This window comes from Ictidomys tridecemlineatus, chromosome 13 (genome assembly GCF_052094955.1).
Source record: "Ictidomys tridecemlineatus isolate mIctTri1 chromosome 13, mIctTri1.hap1, whole genome shotgun sequence".
Classification (NCBI taxonomy): Eukaryota; Metazoa; Chordata; class Mammalia; order Rodentia; family Sciuridae; genus Ictidomys; species Ictidomys tridecemlineatus.
In genome coordinates this window covers 96,288,171-96,298,870 of record NC_135489.1, presented here as the reverse complement: position 1 = coordinate 96,298,870, position 10,700 = coordinate 96,288,171, and the positions used below count along the sequence as shown (strand labels likewise).

Here is a 10,700-nt window from a genome sequence, read left to right as displayed (position 1 = left end):
CAACAGAGGAGAGGCAAAGAACCTCACCCCCCCCCACTGGTGCATAGGCCTATCCACAAGTATGGGTATATGCTGGACTGTAGTCAGTGATGGGTATGATATAATTGCAGTGGTATCAACCTAAGACAGGAGGCTATCGCCTAGAGGTCAGTTTTCTGATGACGGGTGAGAACCATATGTTGAATTGGACAAACCTAACAGGCATGGTCCCTAGCCACATTGCTTGTTGCTTAATTAAACCGAAGGGGGGAGATGCTAAGAGCCACAGCCAAGTAATATGATGCATGGCATTTTTGGTTGAAAGGTGTCAACAGCTAGCCATTGAGATGATATGATTATGTTAAGATTTGCATTCATATGGATATTGGACTCCTGCTGTTCACCTCGGCCTGCTAAGGGACTCCTGGACAGTTCCCATTGGTTGGGGAAGTGCAATAAGAGGGAATTCCGGGGGAGGAACTTCCTCTGGGTTTCTAGGAGAACACTGCATGCGTGGATCAGCAATCTTCCCGGGCGCGTACGGGCCATTGGCGGCAGTTTCAAAAATAAAGTTTGTTCCTGCTTGAGTGGCTCGTGATTTTGTGCCCAGCCAGACTGGGGCAGATATAGTGGAAGTTAATCATGTCATTGGGTTGGTCTCTGGAATGGGAATATTGGGACCTGAGTCTTTTCTTATCCATACCCACTTTCTTTTTGTTGTTGTTGTTGTTGTTGTTTGTTGCTTCCTGGCCACATTGAAGTGATGAGAATGAGAGCTTAAACATCCTCATCCCTCCAGCATACTATACTGCCTAGCCTTAGGTCCAAAGGCAACAGGGCCAAGCAAGCAGTCATGGATGGTAACCTCTAAACAATGAGCCTAAATTAATCTTCTCTCCTTTCATGATGTTGATATCAGATATTTTAGAACTAGGACAGACTACTGTTTAACCCAGAAACATTGGTTTCAAGAGTGTGCATGCTTTTTTTGACCTGTGATTCAGAAGGCTTTTGAACTGGTTTCCAGGAGGATATATGGCAAAGCTTGGAGAAACAGGCTAGAGAAAGCCTGGAGTGCTAGGAGAGAGTTTTGTGGGTGATGCTGATGTGAAGTCAGACCAGAATGTGTGGAGAGATGCAGACAGTAGAGGCTGTGTCCATGAGGTTTAGAGACTGAAGTAAGTTGGGAATTGGATTAGAGGCCACTCACTTTACTTCTGGCAAGAATTAGCCTACATTCTACATGTCCTTAGAATTCGTGGGAGGCTTATTTAATGGTGTGAGAAGGTTATACTTTATAGATAGGAGGTGTCCCCATAACGCTCATGTGTAAGGCAATGCAAGAACGTTTGGAGGTGAAATGATTGGGTTTTGAGAGCTTTATCCTAATGAGTGTGTTAATCCACTGGTGTGGATTAACTGGATGGTAACTGTAGGCAAGTAGGGTAGGCCTGGAAGTAGTCAGTCAAAGGGGGCATGCTTTTGGGGTTCATAGTTTGTCCCTCTCTCTCTACTTCCCCATTGCCATATCCTGAGTGTCTTTCCCACTCCCTACAATTCCACCACAATGTTCTGCCTCATCTTGGCCCCAGAACACCATATGGGCCCACAGAGGCCATGGTCCAGGCTGCCCTGGCTAATGTTCTCATTGACAGCTGACCTTGGCATTGTCCATGTGATGCTAGTTATCAGGCTTATAGCATGCAGGAGTAGTAGGGCTGTGAAGTTTTGCACTGATCTTCAGAGGAAAGGCTGGTTGGTGGCCAGGAAGAGCATGTCACAGTCAGAGTGCAATCCAGCAGCCCCAGAAGCTGTGATTTGTCAAACTGTGAGGGTGGAGCCAGTGTTGTGGTGGAGACCTCAGTAAGTTAGCACTGGCAGCCTATGAATCGCCTGCTCAGGGAAGTGAACGTAGTGAGCACACCAGCTCTAGGGAGTGGTCCCACATCAGAGCGGTATGGAGGGGTGAGGATGCTCAAGCTCTCGGGGACCAATATCACCCCGTCAGGGTCCTAGTTTCACACCTGGAGCACTAGACTTAACGTGTGCCCTGCTGTGCTTTTCCAGTTTCCTCCTTGCTGGTTTCCTGTTCTTCCCTTTGGGGCTGGTTGTGTTTCCCCTGTGCAGTTGTATCTTGGAAACATGCTAACTTTCTTTTTGATTAATAAATAGGATTTCAGCTAATGCAACTACAAAAGGTTTGATCGTGCTGCTTTGCTTCCACCTGTGATAGCCAGTAATGAAGAGGCAGAGAGGTGTGAGAGGAAAAGGCTTCGTTTGCAACAATCCAGTGTGTCAGAGATGAATGGCTAGCTCCTGGTCTCACCTTGCTTAGTTCTGCCGAGTGAAAGTATATACAGTATGCTTCCTGGGATTGTTCTCTGAGTCTTGGGCAGGTTGGCACAAGGGCAGTTCACTAGTGTTGACAGGATGTCCTTTAGAGAGGGTTGGGGTTGTGGCTCAGTGGTGGAGCCTTTGCCTGGCATGTGTGAGGCACAGGGTTTGATTCTCAGCACCACATATAAATATATAAAGACCATTGACAACTAAACAAATATTTAAAAAAAAAAACTCCTCTAGACGACCTGGGGTCGTGTGGATCTTATCTGAGTCCAGTGGACACTGACCCATCCAAGACCTGTGAATCTAAGATAGTGTGATTGTTTAAATGTCTGCATTCTCAAGGTGTGTGCGTCTGGTTTCCATCCTAATCAATGTCTTCTCTACACTTGTGCCCATACCTTTTCATTTGGACAGTTCCTGTGACCTAGTATGGAGGAGTGCCCAGTGCAAGAGTTAGTGCTTTTAACTGTTTCTATGTTTAGTCATTAGGATAGGGATGGGTTATAGGAAGAAAAGAAAGCTATGCTCATGAATGAAAAAGAAAACAGTGGCAGTAAAAAACCTTTTAATTCAGGGTTCAGCATCACTATGTTCCCTTGCATCTCAGAGGAGACTTTGGATGAGGACTATTGAGAAAAGCACTGTTGAGATTTGTGAACTGACTCTTGGAGACTTGGAGTTGGACTGAATGCCTTTGTTTTCTGTGATACAGACATGAATTTTTGGGGTCAAGGGGTAGGGGGTAGGGGTAGGTGTTCTGGTAATGACCTTTAGTGTGCCCCAAAGGCTCAGGTATTAAACCTGTGGCTCCCTGCCAATGGCACTATTGGGAGGTGCTGGAAGCTTTTAGAAAGTCGGGTCCAGTTGATGAAATTAGTTCACTTGGGAAGTGTTCCTGAAGGGGTCCTGGGATCCTTATGCATTTCTCTCTCTGCTTCCCAACTTCCATGAAGTGAGCAATTTTCCTCTGCTACACACTCTGCCAGATATTCTGCCTTGCCAGAGGTCTGTGGCAAGAGTGCCAAGTGATCGTGGACTGTAACCTCTGAAATCATGAGCCAAAATAAGTCTTTGCTTCTTTGACAGTGTTGATCTCCGGTGTATTTTCACAGGGTTGAAAAGTGATTGGGACAGATCCTGTCAAAAATACAAGAGGCTCCAGACCCTTCCTCTAACCAGATTTACCTCCTCTGTCTGTATGTAGCAGGGAACAGCTGATAATTTACTCACTCATCTTTTGCACAACAAACATGCCAGGAATGTCCCCAGGTTAGAATTCAGGCATGTAGGGATGCCAAAGGCCTCTTGTGTGAGAACACTACAGACCCCATTCAGAAACTGGAGCAGATGTGGCTTAAAAGAGTCGAGGGGAACAAGCCTGGCCTGGCATGGAAACACACATTGCACAACAATGTGGCCTCCCAGCTAGGAGACATCCATCTTGACTGACAGTGGCTACTCAATAGGGTCTATTTGGGGTGATCCTCTCCTTTAGGTACCCCGTAAGTGTCCAGAGGACCTTCATTTCCAGAGGCATAATCTGAGAGGGCTGCCTTCCTATTTGAAGGGTTTTCCTCTGTATTCAGCAGTTATTGAGTGGCTGGCAAGTACCTTTCAGTTTTATAGGAGGGAATGTGCTCTCTCCTTTGTACTTTTATAACAATAAGGTATGTACCTGAAGTCTGCTTCTTCACCCCTCCACCTCTGTGTGCAGGGCCCACAAGATCAATATCATTGAACAAAAGGCTAACTGGATGTGTCAACGTTCAGATTATGTATGTAGTGTGTGTGTGTGTGTGTGTGTGTGTGTGTGTCTGTGTGTGTGTCTGTGTCTGTGTACGAACTTGTTCTTCTGGCACCAGGACATTGTGGTCTCATGTGTAGAGGTATGGAAAGGACATGAAACAGGACACCATGAATTATCTTTGGTGTGAGTGTTTGATTGTCGTGTGTAAAGATTGGTCTGAGTGATGTCTTTGGTCAGTGTTGGGTGAATGCCTTTCTGGCAGGACATGTGTTTGGGGTGTTAGTGCTCGTTCTGAAAGTGTTGTTGTTCACAATAGTCCACAATGCCAAGTGTGCAGCATGCATTTGAGAAGAGCTAGGATGTTGTCTTACATTTCTGTGTTGGATCTGTGCATTTTCATAGAGTTTATACATATGTTCATGGTGTCTAGGTGAGAATTTAGGTACATATATTTTTTGGTATATAAAGATTTGTAGAGAATGGGATTTTCTTGGTATGTTGGGGTATTTGGAGTTATGTATGTATGACCAGTGGATGTGAACAGATTCTGTTAATAGTTTCTCAAGATGGACTGCTGTGTATGTTCTCATTTTGGGCTTTGAGTGATAATGTTGTTCTTGGGAATGGAGGAGTATCCTGTTTGAGTATATAGAGGAGTTAGTGATATCCATGTAAGCCTGAGCTTTGCTGAACTTCAAATTCTGAAGCATTCTGTGTATGTGCGTATTTGCAACATATAGGTGATTGTATGTGCTACATTTGAGAATAGAAGTTGTTGTCATATTTTAGTAAGTATATTTGTTCTAAACCTATTCAGTTATTGAGGGGGGTTTATATGATTGCGTTTGGGGGATACTGAATGGGGTGTGAGGCTATATGTATCTGAAGCACACCAAATACCCCCACACAATAGACTCTTGCATTAATTAAGCTTCTCCTATTGTTAGATCAGCAGCATCCATGCAGGGGTTATTGTGGTTGGTCGTGTCCTCTTTCTTGTGAATGGCAGGTTTGCACACAAAAGGTGAGATAAAGTCTGTAAGCTTGTTGTACAAAAGATGTTGTCTCTGTTTTCTTGGTAAAAACTTACAAAACCTGTGTCTGGCCTAGAGGATGGGATGAAAAGCACTTGTAATGTGAACCCTCAAGCCCCACCCCACCCCCCCGCCGCCCATGGGATATAAAGTTCAAACTATTTCCATAATAGCTGTCCAGAGAATATTTCAGGCATGAGCCACACTCTGGACTGGTTGACTGCAGCCAGTAAACCTGCTTCCTGAAACTTCCTCTGGTATCCAGCCTCCTCTTTTCTATTTTATATCTCTTTTAAGTGTTTCTTGGAGGTGGCTGGAATATGGGGCTTTGTATGAAAGGCTATTTATCAGAATCATTTGGATTTTGGTGTGCATTTGTTTTAATTTGGGCATGAGGTGTGTGTGAGTGTGCAGTCAGGCACCTGGAAGAGGATTTTCAGAGTTCCACAGTGTGCGCTTTTGACTGTGTACATCAAGAAGTATGAGCAGTCCTGCCCATACCTGTTCATAGTGACAGAGTGGCTGCATGTCCTTTGGTTCTGTGGGTGTACTGTGGATTTGTAGGTTCAGACATACACGTGTGTCTTCAAGCTTATGTAATCTAGGGTTGTGAATGTATTTAGGAACTGTGATGGCTGAGAATTCATTTTCAAGCAATAGACATGTGGAGTGTGTTTCCACTGAGGGAAAGAAGGAGTTAAGTTTATATGGGAATACAAGTTAGGAGGCTTCAGTACTGACAGTGTATATGGGTAATTTATGGCATGGTGGGACTTGTGGTTAGTTATCAAGAGGAGGATATGAATGGAGTGTTTCTGTGAATGTATTTTTTTGTTTTGAAAAAGGTATGAGATTAGAGAGTGCAGAGGTAAAATATGTGTATTAGGGCCACATATATGTTATGTGTGTATTTGGGAAATGACAATGTGTAGATTGTAGTTCACATCATTTGGTTGTGTACATTGGGAGAGGGTTGGGAAACTTTATGTGTGTTTGGGAGTTGGTGCTCACACATCAAGTGATTCTGGGGATATAGAGTCATGTTTGTGTGTGTATGTAGGTGATTGTGCCTGTGTCCTTTAGGGTTGTGGATGTTACATTCTTATCATCAGGGTGTATCTGGTTGCATTCAATCATGGGGAGATTCTAAGAGTTTTTTGTGTATGGTGGAGATGAAGCAATATTACATTTATTGAGTGATTATTTCTCTTGAGAGAATCAAGTCTGTGCGATTTTCCAGAGAAATTAGGATTTTGTTTATGTGAATGCTGTAGGGTTTTTTGTGTGTGTTTGTATAGATATTTGTGTATTTTTATATGTGTTTCTGTGTATGTGCATATTCAGTGTTTGGTGATATTATGTGCATGTCTTCAGGAAGTGCAGAGTATATAGGAATGTATAAGCCTGCATGTGGAAAAGGATACATTATAACTGCATGTATCTCAGTCCTGGAACACTACAGGCATGTGTATTTGGGGTGTGCATGGAGTATATTTTTGAAGAAGTTATGGGGTGGTGTCTGGATTCAGTGAAGGCAGACATGGGGGCTATTTATGCATCCTTGTGTGTGTGTTTGGTGGAATGGCAGTGAGCTGCGGGTCATGAACCTGTTTTCAGATGTGGGGGGTTTTGATGATATCTGAGTTGGAGGAGTTGTAATGAGTGTGCATCCTCACATGTGCATGCTTCAGCAAGGAGTGTGTGCACAGGTCTCTGTGGCTGGGTGATGTGTGTGTGCATTCATGGCAGTAAGGGGTGGAAGGAGCACATTGGTGATGGCAAGCCTTTCCCATGTGCACTGACCCCTTGTTCCCATTGATCTGAAACTCCAAAAGTGATTTCTGCTTTCAAGTCCTTATTTGATGTCTAACTACATTAGTTGTTGCAGTGGGCGGATGTGCCTCTTGTGCTTCAGTGGATCCTGTGCTTCTTGGATCCTGGATTGGTGGATGGAAGCCATTTAGGGATGACCCCTCAGGAGTGGTGGTGGGGAGCTTTTCCTCCAAGATATGAGGTATGGCCATTCCTCTTCAGAATGGTTCAAAGGGACTAACTCCAGAAGGAAACTGCCAGGAGATTCACAGATTTAGGAACAATTGCTGGGAGAGTTGTCTATGTTTGTCCACCTGTTGCATGCTCCCCTGGGTATGTCATGTGGGAGGACATTTTGAGATACCCATATTCGATATATTTGGGCCACACAGACTCATGTCCTAGGCAGATGGTGTGTTGACTCTTTGCATAGGCAGGGGGAGAGAAGATAGCATCTTGGACTAGGCTATATCCACCTCAAATCCAAGGACAGCTGGAATCCCAAATGCTAGAGTACTGTTATGCTTGCAAGATGAATGTCCTATTCTGAACAAAATGTTCAAATATGAGACAACAAATTCCATTGTCTTCCCCCCTTTTATCATGAATTCCTCTGGGAATGTGTTTATCTCTCTCTTGCTGTACAATCTCAAAGACTGGAGAACCTGGAAGATAGCACCTCAGTGGGATTAGAGAGGAGTATGGCACTGGAATCCATAATCATCTTAAGCTTTGGATCCTTCATCTCTGCAGCCTCAAACTCCACAACCTGGCAGGTAATCAAGGTACAGGATTATTAAAAAAAGGATTAGTCATTGGAAAATCCAAGCTGTAGCTTCATACCAATGGGGAGCTGGTAGTAGGGATGGGGAGCATTGCTCTGAAGTGGGCTAGTCTGGTCCCAAAAGGGATCATTTCCCAAAGCAGAAAGAGTTCTGGAAAGACCCTACATCACTTACCACCTGAAGGGAATCATGTGGGCCTAAGTGAACAAAGCACATTCCTTTATGTATGCCCTCCTTATACCAGGCTTATCATGTCCCTGCCCTGAACCACACAGAAAAGCCAAGCAAAGGCATCTGGTCAAAGATATGATCTATGTAGGAGAACACCATGAATCCTGTCTCTCCATGAATGGTGTGGTTAGGACTGTATACTATAAAGAAGGTCCAAGGGCACAGGACTCAGGAGAGGACATGAGAAAGTCAAAGCTACAAATAAATTTCCAGGATGCTAACCTTGCATACATGAGTCATGGAGTTGGACACCATTACACACAGAAACCACACACACACACACACACACACACACACACACACACACACACACAAATATACCCATGCACACTCAATACCTATACAAAAACAGAGAGACATAAAAATAACTTCAAAACATGAATATATAGACTCTCTAAAACACCATACAGTATTCTATATATCCAGAGTACAAACTGCCAACCTCATCCTAGAAACACCCAGAAACCCACTGCACCAGAAACCCACTGCACTCTCCAAATAATAATCTCCAAATAATCCTAACAAGCTCATTTTGAGGAAAAAAATATATAATTCATCAACCCACCATCGAATCCACAAACCAATTTTCATGATCAAGATACAAAAATATCTCCAGCATACCATTAAAAGTATACACAAAACCACTTACAAACATGATCTGTTCAAGTTATCACTGGCAAGTAGAACACACCTCCTTCCTATGCAAATACTAAGAAGTAACTGAATCATGCATCCCTAACATAGCCAAGGGGTGCACATGAGTGTGGGCTCCCGACAGGAAGCCCAGGAAAGCCCTGCAGGAAGAGGATGGAAGTGAGTCAAAAAGCAAAATGGTTTCCTGGGCAAGTTGATGCCTTCTCATGGAGACTCTGGGGCTGGCCTCCCTTTAAGCGAGTGTGAATAAAGTGACCAATTATGATTTTCAGTATTACAAACTTATCATACCTGCATTAGATACCATCCTCACTGCAAGCCTCTGAAGTCCACCCTGAAGCATAGGCTCCCCATGTTGGCCAACTGCTTTTACCCACTTGGCCCTAAGTCTGTTTGATTCTTGCTTACTCGTGTGTTGCTCCTACTTCATGTATAGGTCCCATTAGAGAACAGTCGTGGTAAAAAAAAAAAAATCAGCCCCGGGGAACACTCTGGTGGTAAGGATTTTTCTCAGAGCAGAGAAAAAGATTACCTGACACCATCAGTATCAATGTGATCCATGTACAACTGGTTCTAACATTGTTGCTACTCTATAGAAATAGATTGACCTAACCAGAAATATGTATCACCTCATGGGAAACAAAGAACTAGTATGAAAAAGGAACCTAACAAGAATATATAAGGCTATGCCTCCCTAAAGTAAATGCTCAGCCTTCAAATAAGAATGCACTGAGTCTGTGTCAGTGGAAATCAACACTGCTTCCCTGCTGAATACCCTGGTGTCCTGTGTCTGTGAGAATCCTGCAACACTCTAAAGTCTCCATTACTCCATTCTTTCCTACTGTATTTACTCTACAGGGTGTATTTATTTCATAAGGAGAACTCTACCAACCTACTGATACACAAATGTTTTTCTTGAAAGTTTTTGTTAGACATTTCATTAAGACTTGACAATATTGACCAATTTCAATAGATGGCAATTTTACCCTTCGCCAGTTTGGGCATATACTCCACTAGAACTTTTAAAAATGTGTACCATGGCCTCACTAGGCCTCTTAATAGATTGGGGGGAGTCAATCTTTTTATCCTCTTTATGGGAACCTGTATAATTAGTATCATTTCCCTCAAAAGATAATATGGAAGATGCATTACATGTGACACTGCCAAGGGCCCTCAAGTGCAAAGTGAAAAGCTCTATAGGATGCAGATGTGGTCTCTTGCCATTATTCCAATATTCCAAATGTGTGGAGAGCACCAGATGCTTTTTTCTAAATTCCAGAGCTTTAGTCCAGAGCTGTCATATTAGTCCAGAGCTTTCATATAGCAGTGGTCAGACAGTAGGGGCTGAAGGATATTTAGCTGACAATTTCTATGGCCAGTCTTCACAAACTGAATGTGAGCTAATTATTTCTGCATCTTGGTTTGTGAAAACTGATTGCAAATTTTGGAGAACATTGTTTTTCTGGAATCGAAATTTTAAATCAGAGTTCAAAAAAAGAAAGCTTATGTCAAAGATGTGGATAAAAATTATTGGAAATAATTAGCTGATTTGACAGGTAGAATAACTGTTCCCAAAGAAGCCTGACTTCGTCAGTGCTTGAGACAATGTTTTGTCTTGTCATAAGAGTTGAATGTCTCATGAAGACACACACATGTTTTGTGGACATAATGGGGTACAAAACACAATATCCAATAAATGCAAAACACACACTAAAGTCTAGTTTATTGGCTATTCATCCCCATGATTGGGTGGCAGATGAGAGCTGTAGCTCATGCCCCCTACCCAGCTTTGTAGGAGTGAAAGATACTGACTCAGGAAAATATCAAAATACATAATACAAAACACCATTTTTAACAAATGTGTATGAACACCTTAAAAAGCCAACAATCACAGGTTCCTCCAACAGTTTATTTAAGAAAGAGAATGGATCCTAAAGAACAACAGTGATAAAACTTATATTTCTCAATGCCAAAAGAAGCTTAAGCAAAGAGCAGCAAGGGGCAGTTATTTGTTATGAACAATTACTAAGTTCTATATTTCCTACATTTGGGTCCTATCACTCTCAGTTGAAGGTGTATGTAAGTTTCTGTAAATAAAGGAAATATTTAGAACAG

The 10,700-nt window shown here is 42.9% G+C and overlaps 1 protein-coding gene across 2 annotated transcripts in view; it reads left to right on the top strand.

The window, feature by feature from the left end:
* Window positions 1–10,700, top strand: part of LOC144370058 (putative serine protease 47) — a 405,363-nt gene that overhangs the window by 46,357 nt on the left and 348,306 nt on the right. The gene's annotated exons all lie outside the window — the stretch shown is intronic.